Source organism: Euleptes europaea, chromosome 6, assembly GCF_029931775.1.
Source record: "Euleptes europaea isolate rEulEur1 chromosome 6, rEulEur1.hap1, whole genome shotgun sequence".
In the NCBI taxonomy this organism is placed as follows: Eukaryota; Metazoa; Chordata; class Lepidosauria; order Squamata; family Sphaerodactylidae; genus Euleptes; species Euleptes europaea.
The window spans coordinates 99,277,759-99,287,940 of NC_079317.1; positions in this window are offsets into that span (position 1 = coordinate 99,277,759).

Consider the following 10,182-nt stretch of genomic DNA (forward strand, 5'->3'; position numbering starts at 1 on the left):
CTCTGATGCCTGGAGATCTGTTGTAATCCCAGAAGATCTCCAGATCTTCCAGATCTCCTGGAAGCTGAGTGCCACAGTGAAACGTCTGCTGTGTTATATCTAAATTCACTTGACCTATCACACTGCTTAATTGAACACATGGAGCTGCCTTATACTGAATCAGACCTTCAGTCCATCAAAGTCAGTATTTGTCTACTCTGACCGGCAGCGGCTCTCCAGGGTCTCAGGTAGAGGTCTTTCACATCACCTACCTGCCTAATCCCTTTAACTGGAGATGCCGGGGATTGAACCTGGGACCTCCTGCACACAAAGCAGAGGCTTTACCGCTGAGCCACAGCCCCTCTCTCTCTGCTTGATGTATACACATCCTTAGGAGCCCGACATGCAACAGAAGGTGAGACATTTCTAGTATATAAGAAATAAACATACAGGGGGCTTCACTATACTAGAAGGGCTTTTTATACATTTTTTTTTACTGTTCTTTGTGATGTAACTATATTATCAGGATGTGTGCTAAATTATAACTATATTACTGACCACTGAGGAAGGCCTTCTTAGGCCGAAACGCGTCTGGTCCTTTTTTGGATCCTACTTTGATCAATATAAGATTGTACATTGCAGGTGTTCATGTTTGTATACATTGAATGTGAAAGTCTTACCTATGCTAGAGCCCTATGTTTTTAACTTGAATGTGTACCTTATTCAAATTTATATATTTGTAATTTTTCAGCTCAACCTCTTCGGTTTGGGATTAAATTCAACATCCTCCATCTCTTCATGGGGTGAAGAAGGCTTTCTGCCTCAGCAACCTGTCCTTGGAGCTTTGTGCTTCCTTCCTCCTAAAGCAGGAAGGGCAAAGCTGTCAAGGCGGACTGTGCCTTGGTGCAGTAATGTAGCCATGCTTTACCTGGTCGTGGTCTTAGTAACTCCCTGAGCAACACACACCATAAAGCAAAAGAAGGCTTTGTTGAAGAAACTGAAGAAAAGATATTAAAACAAGGCATATAGTTCAATGGCAGTAAGATACACAAAAATTTCCTGTGTTGCACAGGGGGTTAGACTAGATGACCCTGGTGGACCCTTCCAACTCTATGATTCTGTAAAAAAACTGACTTGCTATCTTACTTTCTGCAGTCCTAACTCAGCGCAGTTGGTTCTTATAGTAAAGTGTTCCAGAGCATAATACAAATATCTTCTTGGCAGCAAGGAGGGATAGGGAGGAAAGGGTAAAGAGATCAGGATTCCTCTCTTTAATGATACTTATAGAAAAATGCTGGCTATAACCTCCTGACCTTCTTAACCGATCACTGGGCTATATCCATGGTACTTTCCAGGGTGAAAGTGAGTTCCCCCTCCCCTACCAGATCCACAGCTGAACTGTGTGAGCTAATTCATAGGTCTGAATAGATGGCCTTGAAGAGTGTGACGGATGGGGGTGGCTAACATCTGCAGAGAATTGTGAACTTAAGAACACAAGGAAGGCCCTGCTGGATCAGACCAAGGCCCATCAAGTCATAAGAACATAAGAAAGGCCCTGCTGGATCAGACCAAGGCCCATCAAGTCCAGGAGTCTGTTCACACAGTGGCCAACCAGGTGCCTCTAGGAAGCCCACAAACAAGACGACTGCAGCAGCACCTAAGATAATAGGCATGCTCCTCTGATACTAGAGAGAATAGGTATGCAGCATGACTAGTATCCATTTTAACTAATAGCCATGAATACCTCTTTCCATAAGAACTTAGCAGGAACTAACTGGAAACTTCCTTTAAGATGGCTTCTGGAAATGCCACAAAGTCAGAGGCACTTTCTATCATTGTTGGTGGACGTGTAAATCGGTCCAGAAATATTGGAAGAAAATACATAAGAACGTAGAAGGCATTATCGACCAAAAGATAATATATGATCCTAAACTATATCTATTGAGTAAAACTCCGGATAACATTGACAAGGATCAACAAGATATGCTAAAATACTTAATTACAGCTGCAAGAGTAGTTTTAGCATCTCTATGGAAAACAAATAGAATACCACGAATCGAGATTTGGATTGATAAAGCATATGAGTACATAACAATGGCACAGTTAACTGAAACATTACAGAAAGATATTCAACAACGAAATAGAGACAAATGGAAACCCTTCTATGAATATATAAAAAACCAAAAATAATATCACCTTTTGAGACCCAGCAGACTCATACTTGAGATCAAACTTAATCAGCTAATAATGTAAGGTATTATGACACTTTACAAAGGAGTAGTACTACTAGAGATATTAACGCTGTACAATATCTATGTATTTACTTACTTATATATGTATATATCCTTTTTTCTTTCCCCCACCCACTACCCTTTTTTCCTTCTGTATCCCATTTACTATTAAAAACTAATAAAAAATATTTATTAAAAAAAAAAAGATGGCTTCTGCCTTGACAAAAACCACTCCAGCTTGCATGTGTGGACTAGGGAGAGAGTATTTTCCCATTAGAATGGTTAAAAACTAAACTATATGGTATATCAGTGCTCATTGTTAAGGGAGACATGTTTTAGAAACCTACTCTGTAGATAGTTTCAGGTGGGTGGCTGTATTTGTAGTTTGTCTATGTGTGTAAAGTGCCGTCAAGTTTCAGCTGGCTTATGGTTAGGGCTGCCAGCCTCCAGGTGGTGGCTGGAGAACTCCTGCTATTACAACTGATCTCCAGGTGACAGAAATCAGTTCACCTGGAGAAAAATGGCCACTTTGGAAGGCGAACTCTATGGCATTATATCCCATTGAAGTTCCTCCCCTCCTCAAACCCGGCCCCCCTCAGGCTTCACCCCCCAAAATCTCCAGGTATTTTCCCACCCAGAGCTGGCAACCCTACTTACAGTGACCCCAGCAAGAGGCTTTCAAGACAAGTGATTAAGCAGAGGTGGTTTGCCATTGCCTTCCTCTGCCATCCCAGTATTGACCCTGCTTAGCTTCCAATATCTGACAAGATCGGTCTATACCATGCGGCCAACAAAATTCAAGTCTACTACTACCTTAGAGACCAACAAAATGTTCCAGTTGAGATGAGTCAAAGCTCACTTCGCCAGCACAAACTCACAGCAAGACAGCCAAGAGGAGAACTGAGTTTTAAGGAATCAAGGCAGAATCCGAACTCTCTACACACTTCATATACATACATCAATAAAGCAAATTTCCTATCCTTTCTGTTCTTAGTTCGGGATCTGCAGGACCATCCCAATGGAGCCAGCTTTTCTGACTTACCACAGTGTTGTGCCCTGTCATCCATAAGTCCCCCCCCCAAAGCCTCTGAAGGCCTTGCAAGGTCTGAGGCTTTCTCCCAGCTGCCTTTCTTTTATTTGCTGGATCCTAATGAGAAATTTTCGGAATGTTATCCCCTTGCCAGAAGAAAACCCTTTCAAGGTGACTTCAAAGAGATTTAATCGTTTTTATAGAGCTTGGGGATATTCTATCTTCGTGCATTCCTCCCCTGAAGCAAAAACTCATGTCTCTGGATAAAATAAAACACAAGGTCAAAGATGAGGTCTTGGAAAGAGATATTTGGAAAGAGATATTTGGAAAGGGTCAAAGAGTTTTCACAAACAATAAGCAGGAGAGGAACTCCAGTGAATAGGGGAAGCCAGCAGGGGGAAGTATAGTCAGCGTGAGAATGTGTACCAACCACATCACTGTTTCCCAAATCTATTAGGGCCATTTCTCAGAAATGGATTTAGCCATTTAATCCATCCTTAACTAAACACTGGGAGAGCTGGGACCAGATCTTTCCCAGCATTTTAAAAATAGAAATAGCAGCTGTACAAGGCACTGATTCTGGGTGAGGGGGGTGAACTCGTTCCCCCCTCCATGGTGTTCGCAATTGAAATCGACCCCCCGACATTGTTAGAATTTGGGGGAAAAAAGGCCATGACCGCACGACTCATTTTCAACGTTTAATGAAACGCTTTATCTTTGTTTCATCGCACCACAAGCCTTGGATTTTGAAAAGGATTTCAGAGGGCAGATTGTCCATGCTTTGCGCATACGCTTATGTGACGCAGTTTTTCCTTTCTCCGTTTTAAAGGCGACTTCACCCTTGGTGCGATCATTTAGAGGCGTGTTATTCATTTCTCCCTCCCTCCCCTCTCCTCCCTGCCATCCATTTCCGATCACCGGCAAACAACTGCAGCTGATTTTAAGACATAACACTCCTACCATGCTTCGTTAGACCTAATGCTCAATTAAAAAAAACAAAAAACAGCAGTGACCTTTGAGGTCCAAATGAGCTCTCCTCCCCATCCAGGACAAAAGCAAGGAGCGGAATCCCAGCAGGGATTTCAACCCTTTAGCCGATCATCTGAATGCAAAGAAACTTGCTGGAGAGAAGGCAATGATGATTTGGGTGCCCCAGATGAGCTCACCTGCCCCCCTTCCAGGACATTTTCAAAAAGTGCAAGTGCGATCAGAAAATTAGCATTCGTTTTCAAGTCTTGGGGACTGAAAACAAGGAAAATGGGAGGTGTGTCATTAGTGCGGTCATGGCCCAAGATGGACAAAAGATGTCATTGGCAACATCGCTCCTATCATTTATGCCACGTGAAAAGATCAACATAGATGAGATCAATATGGATGAGATATAGCTGGCTGCATTGGGATGGCCCTGCAGATCCCGAACTAAGAACAGAAAGGATAGTTTTGCTTTATTGATGTATGGTATATGAAGTGTGTAGAGTTCTGATCTGCCTTGATTCTTTAAAACTCAGTTCTCGTCTTTGTTGTCTTGGTATTGAAGCCAAGTTAAACAGTTTTACTTTTTATCCCTTCAGTGGCTGAAGGAGACGCTAAAGGGCTAAGTCCCCTTTGAAATCCCTTTTATTTAAAATGCCAACAGCAACCTGCCTTATGTGGAGTCCACCGAAATCCTGCAGTTATTAGAAGCAGTAGGGCCACTGTGCTGGTGCCGCTGGCCTCCCTCAGCAGCGCAAGAGGATGCAATACCAGCAACTGAAATTTGCCCTATTGCTTCATCCCCAGACCGAGAAAAGCTTTACATGCTGAACTTCTCTGTATTGTGATACAGTAAATGGTGAAGAAACAGAACCAGTTAAAAAGCTGGCAAACCTTAGCATAAAAATGAAAACAATCACATGCTCCTAAAAGATACAACTTATTTAACCTCATATATAGAAGAAGAAGAGTTGGTTTTTAATATGCCGATTATCTCTACCTTTTTAAGGAGGCTCAAACCAGTTTACAATCACTTTCCCTTCCTCTCTCCGCAACAGACACCTTGTAAGGTAGGTGGGACTGAGAGAGTTCTGAGAGAACTGTGACTAGCCCGAGGTGACCCAGCCGGCTTCATGTGGAGTAGTGCCAGGGAAACCAACCCAGTTCACCAGATTAGAGTCTGGTTCTCATGTGAAGGAGTGTGGAATCAAACGCGGTTCTCCAGATTAGAGTCTGCTGCTCTTAAACACTACACTGTGCTGGCTCTCTCATATGGTCGTATGCAAGTGTCAGGACCTTGTTCAACCTCTCCCCATTTCAGAATCTGTAATGGTGTCCCTGCCATCCAAGGCCAAATGGCAGATTTCCCCCTCCTGCAGCAAAACGATCTGCCTCCAACTTCAATTACATGGAGACAGGATGTTGCAATGTTGACATAGGGTTAGGGTTGCCAGGTCCCCCCTTGTTGCTAATGGGGGATGGGGGTGTAGAGTTGCCAGATCCAAGTTGGGAAACTCCTGGATGGAACCTGGGGAGGACAGGGGCTTCAGGGGAACAATGCCATGGAGTCCACCCTCCAAAGCATCCATTTTATCCAGGGGAACTGATGTCTGTAGTCTGGAGGTGAGCAGTAATTCTGGGGAGTCCCCAGGTCCCACCTGGAGGCTGGTAACCCTCCATAGGATTGTAATTTATGAGAATATCCCACTAATGCTGGATACTTGGGAATAATTCCCATTGAACTCAGTGGGACATTTCTGCATAAATGAGTACACAGGACTGAGTTGTGAGAATGCAATCCTAAACGCACTTGCTTGGAGGTAAATCTCAGGGGGACTCGGTGGAATTCTAAGCAATCTTGCAAAGAATAAAGCAGTGGGACATACTTCTGAGCAAATATGCACTGAGGATGGAGTGGCAATCGAAGAAATGGCTGCCTGAAAACACATCTGATGGTGAGCCATTGGGTAAAAAAAAAGGTAAAGGTCCCCTGTGCAAGCACCGGGTCATTCCTGACCCATGGGGTGATGTGACATCCAGACATTTTGTTTGCGGGTTGGTTTGCCAGTGCCTTCCCCAGTCATCTTCCCTTTACCCCCAGCAAGCTGGGTACTCATTTTACCGACCTCGGAAGGATGGAAGGCTGAGTCAATCCTTGAGCCGGCTACCTGAAACCAACTTCCGTCGGGATCGAACTCAGGTTGTGAGCAGAGCTTGGACTGCAGTACTGCAGCTTACCACACTGCGCCACGGGGCTCCTTTGGGAAGGCTATTTAATATACTGAAAACAGTTCTGGGGGATTCTTTTTAATCAAGGAAGATCCCCTCTGCCATGTAAAGTTACCCTTCATGCAATGCATTTTCTAATTGGGGGAAACAGATACAGAATGCAAAACTTAAACCTCCTGAGTAGTAGAATAATGCTCATAATTCAATGAGCCCAAGTCTCCATTCCAGAAAATGGATCCTCAGCGGACAGTTTGAAAGCCAAGGAAATAGTATTAATTACAAGTGCCGACAACTTTGCGAGGGATGGCAGATTTGAAAGACAGCTAACCTGCTCATGAAGCATTCCTCAAATGTGTGGGCTGGATCCAGATGAAAGAGTCATGGACCACTGGCACCGATTTCATTAACAGAAAGCCAAAGAAGCGGGTGTTGTGACCTATAGTAGCCTCAAATACATTCTCCCCTCTTTTCCAGTACCAACAGGGATTTTTATTATGAGTGCATATTTGGTAGGTACTCAGGCAAGAACCACTGCTGGGAAAAGGGACTACTGCAGCAAAAACTGGACTGGGTTAGAGATAAGAAGCAATGGCTGTGCCATGGGCTCACCCCACTGTGTTCTTCAGTGTTCATTCCACCTTAAATCCAGAAGTCCCACTAAGGCCATTTATGCTTGGTAATAAGCAGAACAGTCCCAGCAGAACCGACCTGCAGCTTTTTTTTTAGTTATTAATGCATTTTGCCTCCATCGGGGGTCACTCAGCAGCCACCCCACGCTTGCCCCACAAGTCTGGTCAGTTTCAGCAGCCAGAGTTCTTTAAAGTTTGCTGGCGCTAGACCCCTGCTATGAGATAACCAGAAACAAATTGGTGGGGAGGGGGTTCCTTCTCTGCTTTGGCTGTCAAATGGCGCTCCATGCCCCACCCATATCCCATCTGCCCACCCCATTGGGGTTTTTTTGGTTAGCAATCACTCGCAAACGGAAAAAGGGTTTTATGCCTTTAAGAAGATGTGTGTGTGTGTGTCTGACATTATACCTCATTAAAGCCCCTCCGCACCCCAAACCCCGCCCTCCTCAGGCTCCATCCCCAAAATCTCCATCCCCAAAATTTCCCAATCCAGAGCTGGCACAGTTGCTAAGGACTTAGTAACAACTAACACAGTGGGGTTTCACTCCAGTTAAGCAGGCATAGAAATGTACTGCATGGTGCTTTCATTGGCAGTCCCGGTGAAAGTCCCAGGAGTCAAGTAATGGGAGAACACACCATGTAACGTACCCAATCTCAAACTAAAGCCTAAAGGAGAATGCTGAATAGAACCATTGGTGTAACACCTAAACAGCCACATCTGTCAACTTCAACTTGTATGGATTTATGAGTCTAGGGGGGGGGGGGGCACTGTTATGTTTGTCCATAAGGGTATCAATCTCCAGGTGGAGCCTGGAGTTCTCCTGGGATTACAATTGACCTCTAACTACAGCAATCAGTTCCTCTGGAGGAAATGGTAGCTTCAGAGAGTATACTCTATGGCATCCCATCCCCTCTAAATTCAGTCTCCAAACTCCACCCTCCCCAGGTACCTCTGTTATGGTATTCTCACTGCCCTAAGATACACTGGTGCACCCAGCAAGGTGTTCAGTACTGGAGCTAGTGTGTGAGGATGGAACACTGCTGTATAGCCAGAGACAAACAGGGGTCTCCTGGCATCCCATCTTGTTTGTGCCAGTGCTGCAAAAGCCAACTGGGCAATGTTCAGACTTGTTTGACCATGCTCTCCCCTGAAAGGAACATTGATGGTGCACAGAAGACAAAGACAAAGGACTTTTTAGCAATCCTATAGCTATTCTGCAGTAGACCAGACACACCTAGCCAAATCGCGTCAACTCCATTCAGATGGACACAGTAATCTCCCCAAGGAGCCAACCAAGCCTTCTGACTGCCAGAATATTTCCAGTCTCACCTTTATTTCCAGCTCTATAGCCCTATGCTCCAGTACTCAGCCCCAAGTACCCAGACATTGTTTCTGATCAGCCTTACCTCCTGGATCGGTTCTACTGCACCCTCCTAATCCAGTCTAGAGCAATCAAGCCTTTGTCTCTGGCAATGACCGGGTATTCCCAGACGTTGCCATGTGCAGTGAGATATAGCCTCCAGCTACATTTAGGGGTATAAATATATCACCATTAGCCACAAAAAATTGCTAACACTTTTTTCTGGATCCAAAGTGTGCATCACGATACTTGCATGTATCGTTTCCCTTTAACATCAACCTGCCAGTGGAGGCAAAACCTCCCAGCACCTCATCTCCATGCCAGGAAATGCTTTACCTGCCAAAACATCAGGCTGCTGTTAATGGCACCGAAGAAGAGCCAGTTAAACAAAAACGTATGAGGATGACTCCCTCACCCCCGCTGAAGTCTCCCAAACCAAAATACCTGATTACAAGCTTGATTCAACCCCCAGGAGTTTAGCAGTCCATAATTACCAAAATGTGTGCCAGAGCTGACTACTGAAAACTGTTAGTATGCTGTGATAGATTACTGTGATTCTGCCGCATCTTTGAATTCACTGGATTGTTAAAACTCTTTTGATGCAGAGATGTAGCATAGCAGAATTACCTGTCCTCATAGGGGATCTGTTCAGAACTGTGGCTCACATGGAAGAAACAACAGCAGTAGAACAGGAACAGTGCCGGATTTATGTATAAGCTAAACGAGCTATAGCTTAGGGCCCCACGCTCTTGGGCCCCCCAAAAAAATTTAAAGGAAAAAAACCTAGATGTACATTTCCAAAATATAAGATAAAAAACAAATTGTATTTAAGTTCAACAATTACTTTGATAAAAAACATATTTTGTTATGTGCAAATGGCTTTAGATACCTATTAGGTCCATAAATTACCATATGGCATATATTCAACACAAAAAACAGTGACAATTTGTTGTTGACAAAGGACAGCTGGACATATAAAGGACCCCATTACCTTCAATAGCTTAGGACCTCATCAAACCTAAATCCGGCCCTGAACAGGCATCATGTGAAAAGAGTCTGTTTTTTTTATTATTTTATAATTAAGGGGATACAAAAAGGAAAAAAGGGAAGGGTAAACCGTTTGATATACAAAAACAATATAGCAATTTCAATTGAGAGATAAACTTGGTGAATTACAATAACATATAACAAGCCTAAATACTGATCGAATGCAGTATAATATATCTATAAAAGTGATTATAAAAGTATAAAAATCGTTCAAACGATCTAACTCTGAGACATTAAAAATATAGCATATTAAAGCCCAGCATTTACTTAGCAAGCAGCTGAAACATATTAGACATGTTAAGTAAAGCATTGCCTATTATTCTTTTTCGTACTAGTCAGTATGTGTCATTCATTTGATTAACTGGAGGTCATGTAAATGTAAAATGATTCCCACTTTTCATCAAATTGTTCTATATGTTCGTTAAAGTTTGGATTTAACATAAAAGTCATTTTGGCCATACTGGCATAGTCCAACATTTTTTCTTTCCAATCTTCTATTTTGGGTATTTGCGTTTGCTTCCAAGTTCTTGCCAGAACCGTTCTGGCTGCCGTTGTGGCATACTTAAAAACATCATGAAATCTCAAAGGCAAGTTTGAAGGGACCATACTAAGCAAGTAGTATTTGGGGTCTAGTGTTATCTTCGTTTTTGTTATTGTCTGTAGTTCTCGATGGATCTTTTTCCAGAACATTTGCAATTTAGGAC